Source organism: Podarcis pityusensis, assembly GCF_964106645.2.
Source record: "Podarcis pityusensis genome assembly, chromosome: 11".
NCBI classification, from domain to species: Eukaryota; Metazoa; Chordata; class Lepidosauria; order Squamata; family Lacertidae; genus Podarcis; species Podarcis pityusensis.
Window position 1 is genome coordinate 18,918,495 of NC_138036.1, and position 14,325 is coordinate 18,932,819.

The window sequence follows — 14,325 nt, forward strand, 5'->3', positions numbered from 1 at the left end:
GCACATCCACTGCCTCACCCACAGATGTAAAGGGGAAGCAGAGCTGTGGGTCATCAGCAAATTGCCGACAGTGTACTCCAAAACTTTGGATAAACCCACTCAGTCATTTCATGCAGATGTCAGACAGCATAGGGGATAAAATCAAACCCCGAGGAACCCCAAATTGAAGGCTCCACAGGGCTGAAGAACACTCCCCAAGCAACACTCCCTGGACCATCCAGGCAGGACAGCAACCACCTCAAAGCCACCCACCTCTAACTCGGACACCCGCTCAAGAAGGATGCCATGGTCGATGGTACAGTGGTACCTCGGGTTACATATGCTTCAGGTTACATACGCTTCAGGTTACACACTCCGCTAACCCAGAAATAGTGCTTCAGGTTAAGAACTTTGCTTCAGGATAAGAACAGAAATCGTGCTCCAGCAGCACGGCAGCAGCAGGAGGCCCCATTAGCTAAAGTGGTGCTTCAGGTTAAGAACAGTTTCAGGTTAAGAACGGACCTCCGGAACAAATTAAGTACTTAACCCGAGGTACCACTGTATCAAAAGCCACTGAGAGGTTGAGGAGAATTAACAGAAGAGGAGGAGGAGGAGGAGGAGGAGTTTGGATTTGATATCCCGCTTTATCACTACCCGAAGGAGTCTCAAAGCAGCTAACATTCTCCTTTCCCTTCCTCCCCCACAACATACACTCTGTGAGGTGAGTGAGGCTGAGAGACTTCAGAGAAGTGTGACTGGCCCAAGGTCACCCAGCAGCTGCATGTGGAGGAGCGGGGAATCGAACCCAGTTCACCAGATTACGAGTCCACCGCTCTTAACCACTATACCCCACTGGCTCCACACAGGGACACATTTCCCTTGTCTCTCCCCAACAGATTTCATCACACAGCGTGACCAAAGCAGTTCTTATAGCAGGGCTGATGAACTTCAGGCCCAGGGACCAAAATGGCCCTCAGGATTCTCTCTAGGCCATGCCCTCCCCAGGCCACACCCCTTCTCAGGACACACCTATCACCGACTCTGCTCCAGACCCCCCTGAAGAGCTTTTTACAGGCTGGAATGTGCCTTTGACCTGTGATCACGGCTCCTGCTGCTTGGATGCAGGATGAAGATGTATGTGTGGGTTGAAACCACATCCACTTTTAGCTCCTGCCCCACCTACCCCTGGCTTGTGCCCACAATTTTGCAGCCCCCAAGCAGGAAAGTGTTCCCTGCCCCTGTCTTACAGTAACTGGCCTGTGTTCTCATTTCTCCATGACTAAAGAAGAGTCGTATTATTAATGTTGTTAATTTTAATGACAGCTGAACATTTAGACGAGCGGTAGTGTCGCTGGAAGGGTCCAGGCCAGGAGGACGTCTAGTTACGCACGAGGGAAATGGTTGGCTTTTGCAGGAAGCTTCAAAACACACCAAAGGTTTAACGAAGGATGGCTAGCTGCCTAGTCATCGAGGTCTGTTGTGTTTCCCAGACAGATGGGCTGCCAAGGCATACCTTCTGTTACAGTCAGCCAGTCTCACGGGAGACCACAGAGGGCCTGACTGTGGTGTCTATTCCCATCGACCTTCTTTGGTGACAAGATAAACCCTCTGTTCAAACTCCCACAGGCGTGAGGGAGAGGCGTTGGAGGCGACATTGCATTTGCATGCCGTTGTGAAAAACCCTGCACTCCTGCTACAGATACCCTTCCCACCATTTATATTTGCCGGCTGAGGAATTCGCCTTCCTCTCCCATACGGAGTCTCAGCCCCTCTTTTAATTGGATCCTTTGAACTGGCCTCTGCTATAGTAGAGAGATCACATCAAAAGCCTCCTTGCTGGCTGACTATATTCAAGGCCAGCAAGTCCTAGAATTCCATGTGGAGCAATTACGGTAATTTCTGTCAATTTATTGGGCTGATGTGGTTCGGTAGATGCAGACAAGAGCCAGCAAGCACCGTGGGCCTCGGGACGGAGGTCATTTGACACTGCTATCTAGACTTATTAAAAAAGTTATTTAACTGCCTTGCTGATAGATAATTCATCCATTGTAAGAGGTTGTAACAAGCATTATACGCTATTCATATTCAGGGAATATTCAGAGGATGATTTAATGAAGGTGGCATTTATTTTTCCTCTAAGCCCCACATAAAGGTTGCAGCATCTGGGACTTCTTAGTTTAGGGAAAAGGCAAGCCAGTGGTATAATGGGGGGTTATGAAGATTTGCCTTTAAACCAACCTGGACTCATGATCTGAGGCCCTTCTTCAGCGCCCCCTCCACAAACGGTCCAGAGCAGGGGTTGGCAAAGTTTTTGTGGCTTGGGCCGGTTCATGGTCCTGCAGACGCTGCGGTGAGCCGGAGTGCGCATGCGCAAACACTATTTCCGGTCCTCCTTCCAGTGCGGAGGAGGCGTGCCCAGCTTCCCATTGGCTGCAGGAACTTCCTGCAGCCAATGGGAAGCCGGCCAGTGTCGCAGAAGGCGGTCCCCACTCTGTTCTGTGCCGGTTTAGCACGGCACATGGGAGCTGACTGAGCAGGCGGTAGGGGTCCATGGGCAGGTTAAATGACCCCCATGGGCCGCTTGTGGCCCATGGGCCTTAGGTTGCTGACCCCTGGTCCAGAGGTTGACAACATGAGAACAACAACTTTCCTGCTCTGTTTGTGGAATGCTCTCCACAGGGAGGCTTGCCTGGCGCCTTCACTACATATCTTTAGGCACCAGACAGAAACCTTCCTCTACAACCAGGCATTTCGCTGATTGAACATGCTATGGCCTTTTAAATGTGTTTGCGGGAGGGGGGTTATTGTTGGGTTGTTGTTGTTGTTGTTGTTCTTATTATATGTATCTTGTGTTTTCATTTTTTATTTTTATGCTGTAAACCACCCTGTGATCTTCTGATGAAGAGCGGAATATGACCTTAATTAATTAATAATTTAAATGTGGACTGAATTGAATTTGTCTCCTAGCCCTCCATGCCCCCATTTTTCCTTGCCAATCATGAGGAAATGTTCATCAAATTTGCCCACTCCAACTTTAAAGGTATGTTATAGATTAGGGGGGGACCCCCCCCACCAACCCTAGAAATTAATAAATGGTAGGATTTTGATTATTTGGGATGCGAAGGGAGAAATACAAGCTGCAGATGAATCCCTAAGTTAGCTTATGCAAAATGACCTGGCCAAGCGAGGGCCATTGAGAGCCATTGGCAATGCAAGGGAACTGTCCTTTCCCCAGTGCCCTGAGGTGTGAACAGAGACTGGAGTCTGGAAGGTTGCTAGGATAACTGGGTGCAAGGTGACAGGAAAAGAGAGTTTTTAGCAGGGTGTTCTGTGAAGGAGGAGGAAGAAGAAAGACTGGGATCCATCTTGGGCAGGCTGGCTGAAGGCTAGCTAGGAGAGATGCCTTGGACTCCATAGCTGCACTGCTGTGGGGGACAAGCTCCTCTTGAAATGACCATTTAGTAAGACCTGGACTCCCTCCATGGAGACTGAAGGTCTAAATAGGTGAATATACCATATTTCTTAAAGATACAACGGTCTCTGAAGTCTTGGTTCTCCAAAGGAACACAGACCCTGGGCGAGTGCCTGGACCCCCCTAGAATCTTGCAGGTATGACACCCAGCTTTTGTAACAGCACCTTGATTGCACATTTCCCCACTTTTCTAATATATAAGGGAACATAAAGGCAAGTGTATGATCCTTGCACAAGTGTATGTGACCTACCTATGCAACACAAGATTCCTTACAGCTCATACCCCAACACAAAGGCTGTTTGTTGATGCTGAATTTCCAGCACCAATGCCCGTGGCAGTTGTGTATTCACTAGAGATTACCCAAGAAAATACTGACCAGGCTTACCCTCTGTCTCCGCTTATGATATCTGACAAGAACACGGCTGGAGGTAATTCAACTCCAGGCAATTACAATAGCCCTGATCTGCCCTTCCTGTACACAGCATATGTTACCGGTATCTCCTTAAATAAAACCACATCGAACAGGCAGCGTTTTCTCTGCAGCGGGAGTCGGTAATGAATTGATACATCCCAGCGCTGTTGAATGCATTTCCCCGATGGAATATTCAGCGAGTGTAACCAAGAGTAGGAGCCAAAGTGACATGGTTAACCATGCAGCTGTGAAATGGAGCACTGATGTGAGAATCCAGGAAAGTGAAACTAGCTAGCTCAGGGACCGAGGCATACATGTCACTGAGCAATCAAGAGCTACATAAAGAAACAGCAGGGGGACGAATGATGAGACAAGTGACATGAATGGAGAAAGGGAGAGCCAAGGTAGCCTAGATTTTACCCAGGGACAATGGTGCAGCAAAAAAACCTTAAGGTGGCTCAAGGCATTTCTTCAGTGCTATAAATCTGGTTATTTGCAATGTAAGAACCAGTCTTGAAGCAATGAAGAAATCCCTTGAGACACCTTAAGTTTCTTTGTTGGGCCATTGCCACTGGGTAAAATCTAGCTAGCTTGTTTTTGCTAGAGCCAATGGATTAAAACAGCTCTTTTCTAATTATGCTTAGACATGCTGGTATCCTTAGATACTTGGAAAAATAGGTTCCCCTGGGCAGGACACCTTTTTAGCACACCCTTGCCTCAACCTGGTGCCCTCCATGTGTTTCTGACTTGAACTCCCATCAGTCAGAAAGTTTTTATCTTGTAAAAAATCACCATCAACCTGGCAACAATTTTGCATGAACCCAGCCTCGCAGGCTGAAAGCTGGTACTATTTAGCACACAAAAGAAACAAACTCAACAAATCAGATTTTCTCCTCATGGCAAAACTGACCTGACCTAAATATATAAAATACTGCTAACGCAATCTGCTGCCCTGCTTCCATTTTGCACCTTTCATTTATAGATACTATAGCATTTGTAAACTTGGGAAGTTGGATAAGAGCATAGATCTCTCCGCTCCCTTAAAAACATCTTGATGAAATGTCTGATAATAATGCTTAGTAAAAAATGGCTAGATTTAATACATGCTTGCACCCCATTGCAGCTGAAAAATAACACTGAAAAGTATAATCAGCGCAGCTTTTCTTCAAGACAGCTAGAAATGGGAATGACCTGGGTTAGATTAATCTTTGTGATCTCTGGAAGGACACATTCCTACATTGTACAGCAAAATAATTATTGTTATGCCACAGCAGCTACAAAGTAAAATACATGATTGAGACACCATAAGTGATTCTCTTAGCAATCATATCTAAAAGGTTCTAATGTAGCAAATAGGCAGTCCAATCAAAAGTGTCCAGATGGAGATCATGAACATAGCTCCCCCATGAAATTAACACCAACAGTGATTCCTGCCCCCCCGAAGTAAGGTATAACTAGCAAAAAAAGAGGCAGCCTTTGAAAATAAGGAACCCATTGTGGCAATCCCACATTAAGGAGCTGTTGTGAATTTATAGGTGGATTCCAGATTGTGTTGGTCTTGGGCGTTTAATTCTTCACACCATGCATTACTGCAATTGTCTTAAAGCTCTTGAGGCGAAACACTCCTCTCTGATGAAGCTCAGTAAACAAAGGATGGACCTGGCAGATCTCCAAGGCTCCAAACTGCTCATCACCAATCAGTTTTGCTTCAGTCCTTAAAGCCACTTTATCAAGCAGTAATATATTCTACATGACAGTTGCTTAGCTACCAGAACTCTAATTTAGATGGCTCTACAATTTTAAAATCTCCCCAAAGGTCAAAGCCCATTGTGTGCTCCATCCTTCGGTCACTGTAAAACCATCTTTACAGCCGCCTCTTCCTTGTTCATTCCAGACCCTCCAAGTGTCCCTGTTTTTCAGGAACGGCCCTGGATTTACCAAAGAACATCCTGGTTTCTGATTTGATCCTAGAATGTCCTATTTTCCTTAGGACGTCCGTAATTTCTTCAGAGAAATATTGGAGGGTATGGAGCTATGCAACCCCAAGCCAAGGAGATAAGTATAACTATACAGTGGTACCTCGGGTTAAGAACTTAATTCGTTCTGGAGGTCCGTTCTTAACCTGAAACTGTTCATAACCTGAAGCACCACTTTAGCTAATGGGGCCTCCCACTCCCGCCGTGCTGCCGCCGCCTGATTTCTGTTCTCATCCTGAAGCAAAGTTCTTAACCCGAGGTAATATTTTTGGATTAGCAGAGTCTGTAACCTGAAGCCTATGAAACCCGAGGTACCACTGTACAACCTTTGGAAGACATCTGAAGGCAGTCATGCATAGAGAAGTTTTTAAAAATGTTTAATGTTTTTATATATGTTGGAAGCTGCCCAGAATGGCTGGGGCAACCCAGTCAGATGGGCGCGGTATAAATAATAAAATTATTATTATTATGGGATAGGACGCCCCATTTTCATCAGAGAAATGCTGAAGGATATGTCATTCTTTTACCAACTCAAATCATGAAGTCTGGGGGAAGCGTCATTATAGCAGTTTGTGCATCTGTTTCGGCCCAAGCGTAATGTCTCTTCCCAAGCCCAAAGTTATCCTATCTCCATTACAAACTCCTCCTAGACCCCCTTTTATGTCTTTCGCTATAAAATTTGACTTCCGACAGTCAAGTGGGAATGCACAAGGCCTAACACTGAATTTGCCCGCCTTTTCCCCTTGCAAGGAAAGTACAATCAAATCGGAATAATGTCTCTTAAAGGAACAAAAACATCACCGCCTGTAATAATAATAATAATAATAATAATAATAATAATGAAATCACTGTGTTTTATCGTACTGCTCAAAATGAAGTCTGCATCTTTTTCCAGCCGTGAAGAATCATGGAAAGTGCTTTGCAAACATTAATGAATTTAGCCTCACAAATCCTCAATGAGGTATTATAATAATTTTCACAGGGAAGAAAATGAGAAGTGAATCACTGGCTCCAGAGATATTTCATGAACTACTGAGAGGCAAATGCAGTGAGGCAAAATGTGAGTCTCTGTCTTGCCTGCTTTTTATTGATTTGCTAACAAAATGACTGCTGTCATGGTGGGTGGGATGTATGTGGTCATGAACTGTGCTCTGGTGTGAGACTGGATGGAACAGGGGAGTTGCTGAGAGGATGGAATGTGTTAAGGTAAGAGGCAGGAGGAGTCTGCAGAGAGACAGGAAGTTGGGGAAGAAGCAGTTGCAGTTTGCCAGTTAACATGTTGTTGTTGTTTAGTTGTGTCCGACTCTTCGTGACCCCATGGACCAGAGGACGCCAAGCCCTCCTGTCTTCCACCGCCTCCCGCAGTTTGGTCAAACTCACGTTAGTAGCTTCGAGAACACTGTCCAACCATCTCGTCCTCTGTTGTCCCCTTCTCCTTGTGCCCTCCATCTTTCCCAACATCAGGGTCTTTTCCAGGAAGTCTTCTCTTCTCATGAGGTAGCCAAAGTATTGGAGCCTTAGCTTCATGATCTGTCCTTCCAGTGAGCACTCAGGGCTGATTTCCTTAAGAATGGATACGTTTGATCTTCTTGCAGTCCATGGAACCCTCAAGAGTCTCCTCCAGTACCATAATCAATTCTTCGGCGATCAGCCTTCTTTATGGTCCAGCTCTCACTTCCATACATCACTATTGGGAAAACATCACTACTGGGAAAGCCAGTTAACATACCCTCCAACATTTCTCCAATGACAACAGGGACATCCTAAGAAAAAGTGGTACATTCCAGGAAATAATCAGAAATGGGGATGACCTCTGTAAATCCAGGACTGTCCCTGGAAAATAGGGACACTTGGAGAGTCTGAGTTAAAGGAGTTGAATGGTCTGGAATTAGGGCAGAGAGTGGTGGTCTCTTATTAGGAATAGGTCTAGCAGATGAGCTCTCCTGCTTTGAACATTTTGAACCTGGAGGGCACTAGGTTTGCGAAGTCTGCTTCCAGGCGCTACAGGAATCTCTGTTGTTTTTCTTGCAATAGACTTGGGTTGTGAAGCTGAAACACAGCTGAGGCTAAGGCTCATAAAACTCATTGGGACTTCTGAGTAGATATAGGCCAACATTCACAGCATACATATAAAGCACTATGACCCCCACATTAAACTTTCATGGCTACCCCCACAGGATTCTGGGAACTGTAGTTTGTTAAGGGTGCTGAGAGCTGTTAGGAGGCCCCTACTCCCCTCAAAGAGACACAATTCCCAGAGTTCCCTGGGAATTAATTGCTAAACCATTCAGGAAACTGTAGCTGGGGGGGGGGGAGTATAGGGGTCTCCTAACAATTATCAACACCCTTAACAAACCACAGCTCCCATAATCCTTTGGGAGAAGCTGAGACTGCTTAAAGCACTTTAAATGTATGGTGTAGATGTGTGACCATACCTAGATTGCACTGTTGTTGTTTTTTAAATCACAAAATGATGTGAAAATGTGGAAAAGTGAACTTACATTTGTAAAAGTGTAAAGATGAAGGAAACCAACATTCACAAGGTTCGCCCATCCCTGTTGGAGATTTTGACTCCATAATCCATGCCATCTCTCAATTCTTGCAAATTACTCCTCAAAATCCCACTTTTTCTAAAGTCAAGGTTTGGGCCAGGCAAAATCTTAGTGGCACTCCCAGCCACACTACTGCTGACCTAGAGCTATTCCCAACTGCTTCCACAATGGTGGTGACTCCTGATACTTCACATTTAATTCCTGCCTCTGCTCCAAGCAACTCAGGATAGATAGCTAGTGTGGAATTCTCTTCATTTTATCCCCAGCACCCAAAACCCTAGAAGGTTAGTGGGGGCTTTGTGGCCAAGTGGAACAACTCTAAGTTCCTTTAACTCACTGGCTCAGTCAGAGCCGTCATTACTTAATCCTCGTCGCCAACTCTAAAAATACAGCCGTACCCTGGAGCAGCTAACACAAAGAAATGTAAGAACCTTTGAAGATAAAAACCAGTGCATACAAAAGTTAGAAAATCTGGGCCAGAGAGCAGATACCTCTGGAGAGAGATCATCTCTGCCTGTTCTTGTAAGAAGGCTCCAACATATCCGGGAGGCATTTGGAGCAGTGTCCTGAAGAGCTGGGAAGTTGAGAGCTGGGAAAACCCATGGTAGGGCTGCCATATTCTGAAAAGTGAAAACCAGGACATCTCCAAAGTTGAGCTTACAAAAAAAAAAAGCCAAATTAACACAATTTTTTGATTGACTTGCCTAAGATCCAGTAGAAAGCAATGGGGAAAATTTATAACTTATCTTAAAGGTGACTGTAAACAGTTAAAATCGTTAGTAGGATTGGAATATCACTTGTAGTTTAATGGTGAATACAATGGAGAGATAAAGATGTCAATTGTTATAAAAGATGCAGGAGGAAATGATTAACTGTGGGACCCACAAAGGGTAGGGGGGAAGTCCAAGAGATTTCTTGTTGTGTGTTGTATGTTGTGTGTTGTAGGTGATTGCAAAATTTCAATCTGAGAAACCCAAAAAAACCAAATTGCTGAAAAAAATAAGATCCAGGAGAAAGCGCCACCTTTTGGAAATCTACCCCCCCACACACACACCCCTGGACGTCAATTCCACCTTTGAAATCCCAGTAATGTCCAGGAAAATCTGTGGGAACAAGTAAGTGCTTTCGATTTTTTCATGCCTTTCAGAATGGGGGTTTTCTACTTTCAGAATGGAGTTTTCCTTCTGAGTTCAGCCCCCTAGGCTCACCCCTCTGACTTGGTTGGAGCTGTGTTGACTTCCCAGGCAGGCACAGCTATGTACCTATAGGAGGTACATAGGTGAAGCCAGGCCAGCTCATTTGGCCAGGTCTCGGTTCTGTACAGCAGGTCAGAGCTCCCTCATTCATTAGATGACAGATGGCTTCCTTTGGACAGAACCAGCATTCATCAACAGCTCCACCAGACTGGGGAAGGGGAGGGGCGTTGACCAATGCTCATCCCAGATTACGAAACATTACAGAGTGAGGGCCTCAATGTACCTGGAACTCCATCTTGCCCCTGGGAGTTTTAGGGTGTGTGTGTGTGAGAGAGAGAGAGAAACTTTGTAGGTTAGATTTAAGGAGGATCCATTCAAACGAATCAAGAGCGTAAGAACTACTAGCAGCTTTTATTTTCAATAATGGCCCCATCAGATCCCCTTTAGAATGGAAAAGCTGAACACACAACTGACTGCTGTTTATCATCCAGCCTCTGGTTCCAGCCAATGTTGAATTTGTAAAAGGGAGAAGAAAGGCAAAGAACAGGATGGAAAGGGAGGGGAAAGAACAGCAGGATCATGATGAATTTGGCACAAGCTGCCTGCTAGTCAAAGAAGCTTGGCATGTACACCCTGTACAGGAGAACATGCGAAGTCTGATGTTGCCGCGAGCCTTCCATGTTTCTTAAGAAAACTGAAAATGACAAAATAACAGGCAAGTGCCCACCTGAGTCTTCCCATTTACCCACCATGCCAACCGCTACTGGATACAACAGTAATCCAGGTTGGAGTTGTGAATTCAGAAAAGAGCTTCGAGGAACCTGACATTATTACATGCCCCACCTTCTTTTAGACACCAGGGACTAGCTGCCTCTGGTATCAAGCAGCAGAGTTCTTCAGTGAACATTATCAGCCAGAAGCAGACATGACATATTTGCTATTGAACTGTGTTTTAGGGGAGGCCTGCAGACTCCTTTCGCTTTTATCTGGATTACAACGGCATTGCCTTATTGTACATTTGCTGTGTTGCCTGAGGGAAGGGGGCTGGGGAGGAGAGCAGAGCCATTTTTCATTCTGAGGAGGACAGATGAACTGCGCCCTTGTAATTCCCGTCTGCATTAGAGAAATAGCTTTGTGGCAGGTGAGACGGTGTTTGTGCGTCAATGCACGGCATCAGCACAAGCTGCTTTGTTGTGGGCATGCACTCATGCGCCACATCAGTGAACTCATCAGTCTTCAAAGACCTTATGGCTGGCTGCATATATTTCCAGCCTCCAGTGGAACATCTCCTCCCAAAGAATTAACATTTGGAGGGTTAGGGTCGGAATATGTACCTTTCTCCAAAAGTGTGTTTGTGTGTGTATACGTATATACATATACATATAAACATACACACACACACACACACACACACACACATATATATATATATACACACACACATATACATATAAAGGTAAAGGGACCCCTGACCATTAGATCCAGTCGTGGCTGACTCTGGGGTTGCGGCGCTCATCTCACTTTATTGGCTGAGGGAGCTGGCATACAGCTTCCGGGTCATGTGGCCAGCATGACTAAGCCGCTTCTGGCGAACCAGAGCAGCGCACGGAAACGCCGTTTACCTTCCCGCCGGAGCAGTACCTATTTATCTACTTGCACTTTGACGTGCTTTCGAACTGCTAGGTTGGCAGGAGCTGGGACTGAGCAACGGGAGCTCACCCCGTCATGGGGATTTGAACTGCCGACCTTCTGATCAGCAAGCCCTAGGCTCTGTGGTTTAACCCACACCGACACCCGCGTCCCTACATATACATATACACATAAAAAAGGTAAAGGGACCCCTGACCATTAGGTCCAGTTGTGGCCGACTCTGGGGTTGCGGCGCTCATTTGCTTTATTGGCTGAGGGAGCCGGCGTACAGCTTCCGTGTCATGTGGCCAGCCTGACTAAGCCGCTTCTGGCGAACTAGAGCAGCGCACGGAAATGCCATTTACCTTCCCGCCGGAGCAATACCTATTTATCTACTTGCACTTTAATGTGCTTTTGAACAGCTAGGTTGGCAGGAGCAGGGACCAAGCAATGGCAGCTCACCCCGTCACGGGGATTCAAACCGCTGACCTTCTGATCAGCAAGCCCTAGGCTTTGTGGTTTAACCCACAGCGGCACCCGCATCTCTACATATACACATATACACATATACATATACGTATATATATATACACAAATACACATATACATACACACACACACACACACACACACACACATATACCGTATTTTTCGCTCTGTAAGACGCACCAGACCACAAGACGCACCTAGTTTTTGGAGGAGGAAAACAAGAAAAAAAATATTCTGAATCTCAGGAGCCAGAACAGCAAGAGGGATCGCTGCACAGTGAAAGCAGCAATCTCTCTTGCTATTCTGGCTTCTGTGATAGCTGTGCAGCCTGCATTCACTCCATAAGACGCACACACATTTCCCCTTACTTTTTAGGAGGGAAAAAGTGAGTCTTATAGAGCAAAAAATATGGTACATATAAACATATATTAGACAGATCACCCAATTAAGGAAATTGGAAGTGATTAATTGTATGCATTTTAATCAATGCATCCATTGTTTAATTGTATCTGCACAAATTTATGCATGCTTTTAACAGTAATTTAGAATGGGTTATGGAACCTGGAGCTTCCAGATATGACTGGAAGACAACTTCCATTATTTGAGGCCGATGAGAGTTGAAATCCACTGATTCCCCACCCCTATTTTAAAAGGTGGGGGCGGGGGGAAGCATTGTATAAATAAATAATAATTATTATTATTATTATTATTATTATTATTATTATTATTATTATCATCGTTCCTTTGTTAGATAGTGCATGCTGTGTTTCATAGCAGACAACATCTTAGAAGAGTCATTTCCATCTGCAACACAATATTAGTTTAAAAGATATATTTTTTTTATAAAGGTGCTCATTATAAACACATAAAGCAATAAACCCATGAATATATTCATTCTACCGAACAGGGGAGAAGGGGACACGCCAGCTTTCACTTTTTCTTTAAATGTAAAAAAAATAAAATAACCATAGGTGAACAGAAAGGGTTGAGATATGTTTTTAAAGGTAAAGGGACCCCTGACCATTAGGTCCAGTCATGGCTGACTCTGGGGTTGCGGCGCTCATCTCGCTTTATTGGCCGAGGGAGCCGGTGTACAGCTTCCGGGTCATGTGGCCAGCATGACTAAGCCGCTTCTGGCGAACCAGAGCAGCGCACGGAAATGCCATTTACCTTCCCACCAGAGTGGTACCTATTTATCTACTTGCACTTTGATGTGCTTTCGAACTGCTAGGTTGGCAGCAGCAGGGACTGGACAATGGGAGCTCACCCAGTCGCGGGGATTCGAACCGCCGACCTTCTGATCGGCAAGCCCTAGGCTCTGTGGTTTAACCCACAGCGCCACCCGCGTCCCAATGTTTTTATGTTTAAATGTATTTAACTGGACTCAAATTTACAGCTTTTGGGGAATGGGGGGGGGAGGGGGAGAAAGGGGTAGTGGGGGTGGAGAGAGTTAAAACCTGAAGTATCAGTTACTCCAAAGCAAGTCCAGGTCTTCAGATAACCATTACACAAATATTCATTAGGATTTGTAATGCACGCATTAGCAGTAAGATCAAATTTCAGACTGAAAACATACAATTAAGTGATACAATGAAACCCTCTAAGGCTTAGATGTTTTCCAACCCAAGCTAGGCAGCTGAACTTTGATCATTGCCCTATTTTCTTTGAATAATATTTCAAGAGGGAAAGAGCAAAGAAGAAAACTAATCCCCCATGGTAAGAAAAAACTAATCCCTCTGACAACCTTTGTATGAATGGAAATATATTTCAAGGTATTTTCCCAACAGAAGATGCAGAGATGGGTTTTGCACTACTTGAATAATCAGGTTCAAAGTAGTCCTTGAAGTGAATTGTTTCAAGGGAAAAATTAATCACTCCTAAAACAAAGAAAAAGAAAACAAGAAAAGTGTTTTGAAAATAAATCCCCTTTGACAGAAGTGAAGCATGTGGTAAGAAGCATCCCTTGAGATGCATCTACACTTAGAAAATAAATCAGTTTAATAATGATTCCTTCTCTGTGGGGAACTCTGGGAATTGTAGTTCTGTGTCAAGGGCTAGGGAGCTCTAACAGAGAAATTTCAACATCCTCACCAAACTACATTTCCCAGGATTCTTTGGGTGAAAGCTACTGACGTGATATATAATATAAACAATATAAATTTCTGGAGTAGGACGCCCTTTAGCTCACATCATTTTATTGTGACTTGCAACTTAATACAGGAATAAAAACTATTGGGAAGAATTGTTTTTGGAAATAAATTGGTATTCTTCCCCATCTCAACTTCAGGCAAGAAAATGTCATGGATTAGCTCTGCCTTGGTGCAAGAGAACACTGGGTTTGGTTTGGTTTGGTTTGGTTTGGTTTGGTTTGGTTTGGTTTGGTTTGGTTTGGTTTGGTTTGGTTTTGTTTTGTTTTTTATGCTCAGTCCCCACTTCCCTTTCTCATTTCAGAAAGGATCACAAAGTTGGGTGTAATGCAAATCTATCCCTACATATTTACATCTGGCTCACCCATTCCTTCCTCTCTGCATGGTGGTCACACCTAATCTTCAGACCCAGACCCAAGCTGCATAAAGGACATTAATCAATACTTAAACCCATCACCTGTAGATAATAAGC

The 14,325-nt window shown here is 44.7% G+C and overlaps 1 protein-coding gene across 1 annotated transcript in view; it reads right to left on the bottom strand.

The window, feature by feature from the left end:
• Nucleotides 1-14,325, bottom strand: part of PLCXD3 (phosphatidylinositol specific phospholipase C X domain containing 3) — a 78,726-nt gene that overhangs the window by 9,096 nt on the left and 55,305 nt on the right. The window lies entirely within an intron of this gene.